This window comes from Hirundo rustica, chromosome W, assembly GCF_015227805.2.
Source record: "Hirundo rustica isolate bHirRus1 chromosome W, bHirRus1.pri.v3, whole genome shotgun sequence".
Classification (NCBI taxonomy): domain Eukaryota; kingdom Metazoa; phylum Chordata; class Aves; order Passeriformes; family Hirundinidae; genus Hirundo; species Hirundo rustica.
This window is the reverse complement of record NC_053487.1, coordinates 4,737,582-4,745,366: the sequence shown is the minus strand read 5'-3', so window position 1 is coordinate 4,745,366 and position 7,785 is coordinate 4,737,582. Positions and strand designations below refer to the sequence as shown.

General features: G+C 46.6%; 1 pseudogene; it reads left to right on the top strand.

Annotated features, from left to right (window-relative positions):
- Nucleotides 1-4,054: 4,054 nt before the first annotated feature.
- On the top strand, nucleotides 4,055-5,502 carry LOC120764968 (type-2 angiotensin II receptor-like; annotated as a pseudogene).
- Nucleotides 5,503-7,785: the final 2,283 nt, after the last annotated feature.

Sequence of the window (7,785 nt, the reverse complement as noted above, 5' to 3'; positions counted from 1 at the left end):
TCAGTACTCCATAAGCCGTCCCACTATCTGTGTTTACAAATAGATAAAAGGGTCTCTTCAGATCGGGTAGGCTCAACACAGGGGCATTGACCAAATCATGCCGCAGAGCTTTCAGATGCTTGTCATCTTTCTCATCCCATTTCACTAGCCCTCCTTGGCTCAATTTCTCATATAAAAACTTAACCTTGGTGCTACAGTTCTCAATCCACTGTCGGCAATACCCCATGAGACCTAACAACTGCCTAATTTGCTTCTTGCTCTTTGGAGGCGGTATGGATAGTATCCCCTTTACTCTTTCAGGGTCTATTTTCTTCTCCCCCTTCCTTAGGTAATGCCCAAGATACTTTACTTCTTCTTCCACGAATTGTAGTTTTGCCTTAGATACTTTGAGCCCCTTAGCACTCAGGAAGTTGAGTAATCTAATGCTTTCTGCCCGTACTTTGTCCTCTGTTTCCCCAGCAATCAGGAGGTCATCTACATATTGGATAAGGGTCACTCCTTCCCCAGTCTGATATTCTTGCAAAATCTGTTCTAAAGCTTGTCCAAACAAATTAGGAGATTCCGTAAACCCCTGGGGGAGCACGGTCCACCTTAGCTGCTGTCTCCTATGAGTGACTGGGTCTTCCCATTCAAATGCAAAGTAATCCCTACTCTTCTTGTCTAGAGGACATGCCCAGAATGCATCTTTAAGGTCAATTACACTATAATATTGTTTTTCGGGACCAAGTCTGCTTAGCAGGGTGTAAGGGTTGGCTACCACCAGAAAACGAGCTACTATCCTTTTGTTTATTTCTCTTAGGTCATGCACTAACCGGTATGATCCATCTGCCTTTTTTATTGGCAAAATGGGGGTATTAAAAGGAGACATGCAAGATTCTAAGAGTCCTTTGCTTAGTAGCCTCTCAATCTCAGGCTTCAACCCATTCTTTCCCTCTGGGGAGATGGGGTACTGTTTAACCCTTATCGGTGTCTCTGGATCTTTAATGATTACCGAGAAGGGGGGTATATTCAACCTTCCTACACTATCAGGAGTGTACCATACTTCTGAGTTAATTTTTTCCTCATCCTCTACCCTCAAGGGACAGAGTTTTATTTTGATTTCCTCATTTACTACTTCTATATTAATACCCATTTCTATAATTAAGTCTCTCCCTAACAAATTATAATCTGCTTCTGGTACCAGAAGAAGGTTCCCTATTCCCATTTTGGACCTCGATTCCACCAGTACATTCTTAATAACAGGGACTTCAAAGGGCTCCCCCTTCGCCCCTACCACTTGAGCAGTTTCCTTTGATATCTGACATCCCTCCGGTAGTACCTGGACTGTCGATCGCTCAGCTCCAGTATCTACTAAAAACTCAAATTCCTGCTGCTGAGGACATATTTTTAATTTTATCAAGGGCTCTTGATGTTTCCATGTCCCCAGCAAATGAAGCCCCTGACTCCTTCAGTCCTCTTTGAAGACTCTCTCATCCCTCAGCCGCTTCCTGCAGTTTCTCCGAAAGTGTCCTTTATTTCCACAGTAGAAACATACGCCTCCATCCTTTTTCTCTACCTGGGGAACCCCTCCCCCATTTCTCTGGGCCACTTGACTTGTTTTGGGAGGGGCATCAATTCTCCTAGTTTCCCTTACTGCTGCCACCATCATTCTTACTTGTCTCTTGTGACTCTCTTCATCTCTTCTCACATATACCTTCTGTGCTTCCCTCAATAGCTCATCCAGGTCTCTATCTTGCTAATTATCTAATTTTTCTAACTTCTTTCTGATATCTTCCCACGATTTAGCCACAAATTGTGTTTTTAGTAGTGCCTGCTCTAACGGTGTCTCAGGATCTAAGCCCGAGTACATCTGCAGGTTTTTTCTCAAGCATTCTAGCCAATCCGTAGGCGTCTCCTCCTTTTTCTGTCTCTCATTAAATGCTTTGTTGATGTTCTGCCCCCTAGGCACCGCTTCCCGGATCCCCTGTACTATTATCCCCCTCAGATCCTGCATATTGATTCTGTGATCCTGCTGCTGATGATTCCAATTGGGATCCTGCAAAGGCCACTTGGTGTCTGCTAAAGGTCCTTGTGCATGTTGTGAATCCCATATCCGCATCCCCACTCGTCTAATCATATTTCTTTCCTTGGCCGTGAAGAGAATATTTAATATGGCTTGCAACTCGCCCCAAGTATAAATACTGGGTCCCAAAAATTGGTCCAGTCTCTCGGCCACCCCCAAAGGATCTTCCAGGAGGCTCCCCATCTCCCTCTTAAATTCCCGAACATCCCCAGAACTCAAAGGTACTGAAACAAACCCTATCGCTGGGTGAGGTCCCTGGCCCCCCCCCACAGGCATTTCTCTTAGGGGATATAGGTTATGCTGTCTAGCCCGACCTCGGGTTATGGGTCCCTGCACTTCCTCGGGGGGCTCGGGATTACTCCCTGCTTCCTGAGGCTCCATTGGAGGTGCATCTGGAATCTGGGGGTTCTGAGGGGGTATGTAAGGAGGTGGGATTAGTAAGGCTTCTTCCTCTTTACTCCTGTCTTTCTTTCGTCCTCCCTCTTTGAGGGGAAACAGGAGCACTTCACCCCCAGGTCTTGTAACCCATACATTAGCATATTCACTTTCTTCCTGACTAAAAGGAATTTTAGTGTTTACCCACAAGTTGAGTTTTTGCCTCACCCAATCTTCTGATGATCCAAAAATAGGCTAAAAAATATTCCAGGAAATCTCCTTTCCACCCCATACTACCACACAATAATGGATCATTTTAGCTTTATCTTTACCCCCTGTGTTAGGGTAATGTTTCCAATTGTCTAATATGAACCCCAGTGGGCTATCTCTAGGCACCGGGGGGAGTTTTATGGGAGTAGAGGGCCTGCTCTTCCCCTGTCCCATCTTCTGGAGTGCCCTCACACAAGTGTGGTGCAGAAGTCACTCGCTTCCCCTTGTTCGTGGCTCACGCCCTCTCGGACAATGAGAACCACACTACTGAGGGTCCACAATCACTTGGAAAATCCGAGCTGCCGGTTCTCCTCTCACACACACACACACTTGCAGCACTCCAGGATATCCGACCCAGACCGAACGGATTCTTCCACACAGATACTCACGCGTCTTGCGTCTTCGTCCGGACCTTTGTGCACAAAGTTTATAGGGTCTGCCGGCTTCCTTTGCCTAATGCCTTGAATTTAGGTTCGTCGGTCCAACCGAGACAGGAATCGGGTCTACCAGGGCCGCCGACTGATCGGCGGGGCGCCCCCCAGGCAGAACCAAAAGTCCTATCTTGCAGGTGGATCCGAGTCACGGCACCAAATTGTAATAGACTATGAACACGAAGAAAAGTTCCAATAGGAATTTATTACATTGCAGCAGGCAAAGCAAAGGCAAATACAGCGCTGGACGGCAGGGGGAGTCTCGCTCCACCAACTGCCGTGAATTGGCAGGTTTTTCAGTCTTGCTTTTATCTTGCTTCTTTCCTCCGATGATGTATGTGTGACGTGTTGCTGGGAGGGTCTCTTTCTGTCCCTCGGTGGTCGCAGAGATGAAGGCTGTAGTTGTCCTCTTCCTTATATGGTAACTAAGCTGGAATTCCTGAAACTTAAAGCTGATTAAGCAAGTAGAGGAATGGGCAAGGGTATGTTTGCCTATAAGCTTAGATAGTAACATAGTAACTTCCTGTTATCTTGAGTTATTTGATCTCCAGTGAACAAAAAATAGTTAATGTTTATCACACTGAGAAAAGGGTAATGAGGAGCTTCAGCATGGCCTTTGGATCACAGAAGTTCCCAAAGTGTCTCCAGCTCCTGAATCCACAATCTTTCTGCTCTGCTGGCCACAGAAAGCACCATCTGTAATCACAGATAAACCCCAGCTGCTCTCTTCTCTGCCAGGCTGATTAAAAAGTGCTGTTGACCTCCCTAGGGCTAATTGTGTCCTGTCAGTGGGATGGAGGTAAGGAGTACAGCAGGGCTGCCTGGTATTTCAGCACTCAGCTTAGTGATATAACTTCAAATGGTTTTTATTTTATTGTGTCTGTGTGATTTCAGAGCTAAGACAGCTGCAGAGCGCATGTCTAACACACAGTTTGTGTTCTGCGGGTGAGCAATGTGATAGGAAAGTGCTGCCAGCCCATGAATTTCCTGAAGAAACTCCCTTTCCACCAGGACTAACGTGCAGAGCAACTGCTCCCTGGTTGTCACCACCAGGGAAAGTCTCCAAGTCCTGTCTACAGCACTGACAAACTCATTGGCTGTGTTGCACTCATCCCCTCCTGTTGGGGGTTAAGTTTTCCTGTGGAATTTTTCCCCCCCCATAAGTTGCTAGGAGACTAAATATTGATAGTTAAAGGGTGCTTGACCCAGACAAAAGGGAGTTGATCACTTAGTTTAGGGGGAAGGAAAGGCTCCCAGGAGCTGAGGGCTGGGGGGGGGGGGGGGGGGAGGTTGGTTGTTTTTTTTTCTGCTCGGCTCTTAGTTTTCCGGGAGGAGGACGGTGGAGCGACATGTGGCTGCGTTGGATTCCACAGTTAACAGAGGGATTCGGTCCTGAGAATTTCTATCATCTCTTGGAGTGCCCAGGAATTCGGAGGGTTTTTTTTTCTGTCTGTTTTGCTGGATTTTGGGTCAGCCCAGGTCCAGCCACTGTGGGTTCTCTGGCACTGCTCGCTTCACCTGCCAGGACAACCCCCTGCCTGCCGAGGACCATCCACTGCTTCCAGCAATCAGCACTGGAGTTTCCACCGTTTGCCCCTCGGGGTTCTTGGTTCTGTTTTACTATTATTATAATTGCTGTTGTTGTTTGTCTGTCCTGTTATAGTTACTAGTAAAGGACTGTTATTCCTTTCCCCATAGCTCTGACTGAAAAGTTTTTTTCTTAATCTTCCAAATTATAATAACACAGAGGGAAGGATTTGAATTCCCCATTCCTAGAGAGGCCTGCCTCTCCCTAGCAGACACCTGTCTTTTCAAACCAAGACACCTCCCTGCCCTCTTACCTCTTCAGATTATCAGTTTTCACTAATTCCAGCCCTCTTCTCTGTGGTTTTTGTTCTTGGCTTGGTTGGCAACAGTGTGGTGGTTGTGGTGCTTTGTCATCGCACTGGCCCCAAGACAGGCGCTAATATCTACATTTTCATCCTGGCCATGGCAGACCTGCTGTGCCTGGCTACCCTCCCCTTCTGGGCCACCTACTGCACTCAGGGATACAACTGGCTCTTTGGGTATCTCATGTGCAAGATCTCCAGTTCTGTCCTGTGTCTGAATATGTTTGCAAGTATTTTTTTCATTACGTGTATGAGTGTGGACCAGTACCATGCCATTGTCCATCCTGTTCACTCCCAGAGGAGAACTCAACAACAAGCTTATTTTGTATCATTGGTTGTGTGGGGCCTTGCCTGTTTGTCCTCCCTCCCAACTTTTTATTTCTAAGACACTTACTATGTTGAAAGCTTGGAGGTCAAAGCTTTTCCCACAGAAAAGGGGCACATTTCGTATCTAAGGCTCTGTGCCTGGCACTAGGCTTCTGCCAGCAAAAATTATGAACAGCGCAGGATTTCTCCCTGATCCAAGCTGCCACAAGTTGGAAGCTGGGCTGCCCTTGGAGTGCCAAATGCCTCCTCTGAACTGACATCAGGAACCTGGGGGGATGAGTTTAGTCTCCCATGGAAAAGGGCTACCTGTCGCGTATAAGGCCCTGTGCCTGGAACTGGGCTTCTGCCCACTAAAAATACAAGCGGTGTAGGATTTCCCCTAGATCGAAGCTGCCACATGTTGGAACTCTGGCTGCCTCTGGAGTGCCAAATGCCTCCTACAAAATGACATCAGGAACCTGGTGGGGGGGTGAGTACAGTTTCCCATGGAAAAGGACACTGGTCGTGTTGAAGGCCCTGTGACTGGCACTGGGCTTCTGCCCGCTAAAAAGAAGAATGGCACAGGATTTCTCCCAGATACAAGCTGCCCCAAGTTGGAAGCCGGGCTGCCGTTGGAGTGCCAAACGCCTCCTACAAACTGACATCAGGAACATGGGGGGGTGAGTTTAATTTCCAATGGAAAAGGGCTACAGTTCATGTATAAGGCCCTGTGCCTGGCACAGGGCTTCTGCCCACCAATATTAAAAAGGGCAGCCCGAATAGGGGCCTGTCGTATTGACAGGGCCTGTTCAGGTTTTTTTGTTTTGTAGACGTGCCCTCAGTCTACATAGGCTTTTTCACCTTGGTCACGTTTTTAAAGTGAGCTTGTGGTGGTTTTTGGATGTGAAAAAAACCACATTTTTTGTGTCTGGAAGCCAGGGGGGGGGTTTCCTGACCCAACCCCTACCCAGTGGAAGGGGTTCCAAGCCGGGGGACACCGATCCTGGAACGCTGAGCAGAAAAAGTCCTGAAGGAACCTGCAAGGCTGGCAGAGCAGAGCCAAGACAGAAATCCGCAGCATATCTGAGACTGTATCAGGGAGACCAGGTGGACTGGAAAACCACAAGAAGTCAATTTGGTGAGTGGGATGGGAAACCAGCAAACTGTAGCACAGTGAGACATCTTTTATTATTTTAATTACAAGTTAACAATTCAAGAGTTTAAGTTTTAGAGGAAACAGCTTAAAAAGCTTCTCAAATGGGTCTATAAAAAGTTTTTGGACACTACAGCAGCTGAAACATTCACAGCAGAATTTTGGGACAGAGTGGGATTGAAGTTGTATAATCTGGAGAAAAAGGAAAAATCTACTTTAAAATTATGACCCATCTTTAAGACTGTATTAGATTTTGTAGTAGAAAGTGAAAGACTCAGCAATGCCAATTCAAAAGTACCTGAAACTGGGGAGAGAGACACTGGGCGAAGTGCTTCCAAGCGTGATAATAAAGAAGGAACCAAAAATGTAAAATCCAATACAGCTCTAGCCTGGTTTAGAAGTGATGATAGAAAGGTGTGTTGCCCTGAGTTTTAGCCTCCTGAACGTTTACATTCCTGTAGTGGAGTCTTCTCACGCTTGTAACATAAACAAGTAGTTGTTTTTCACATTCCTCTCTGATGAGGGACAGTTGATGGACTTCTAGCCTGGCCAGTGAGATGGAGAGGTGGTAACCTTGTTCTCCAAACCCTGGTCAGTGTCCAGAATCTATATAAGCGAAGTCATCAAAATAAAGTTAGCCTTCTTTTGTTCTGGAGTTAGATGTGTGTGATGTGCGGAGAGAAGACTCTATAACTCACAGAGTGGTTATGAGAGTAGGTATGAATTTATTCAGTGCTGAGGTGCATGGGGATAACTCCTCAAAGACATGCACACCTGGGAGCTTTGTTTCTCCCTTTTTATCTCTACAAACTAGGGTTATATGATACACCCAATACATATTTATTTCCTAACCCCGCCTGTCCCCGCTTCGTATTGAAATTAGTTCCACGCCTATTTGAGGCTGCGCACTGCTCCTTATTGATCACTCCAGTGGTCGTCGGGGGTCTTTGGGGATGAAGCACATAGTCATCCTCTGAGTTGAACTTTTCAACTTGTCTCCTTGTGCATGCTCTTTTTGTCCTTTTGGCCATCTCCTATATCATGTTTCCGTTTTGGGGCCCAAAGAATGTGTAGATAATCAATACCAGGTGGGCATAACGGTGACCCGAGCCCTAAAGGAGGAATTTAGAGGTCCACTGGGGCCAGAGAGAAGATTGATCTGCCGGGGGACTTGAAACTAATATGTGACAGACTGGCGCTTTTAAAGAAGAGTTCTCTGTTAATATAGTGTGCTCTTGCCAGGCACCCTTGCTTTATTTTCTCTGTCTCATGTGAGTATCATTTCTTTTAGTGTCCTCT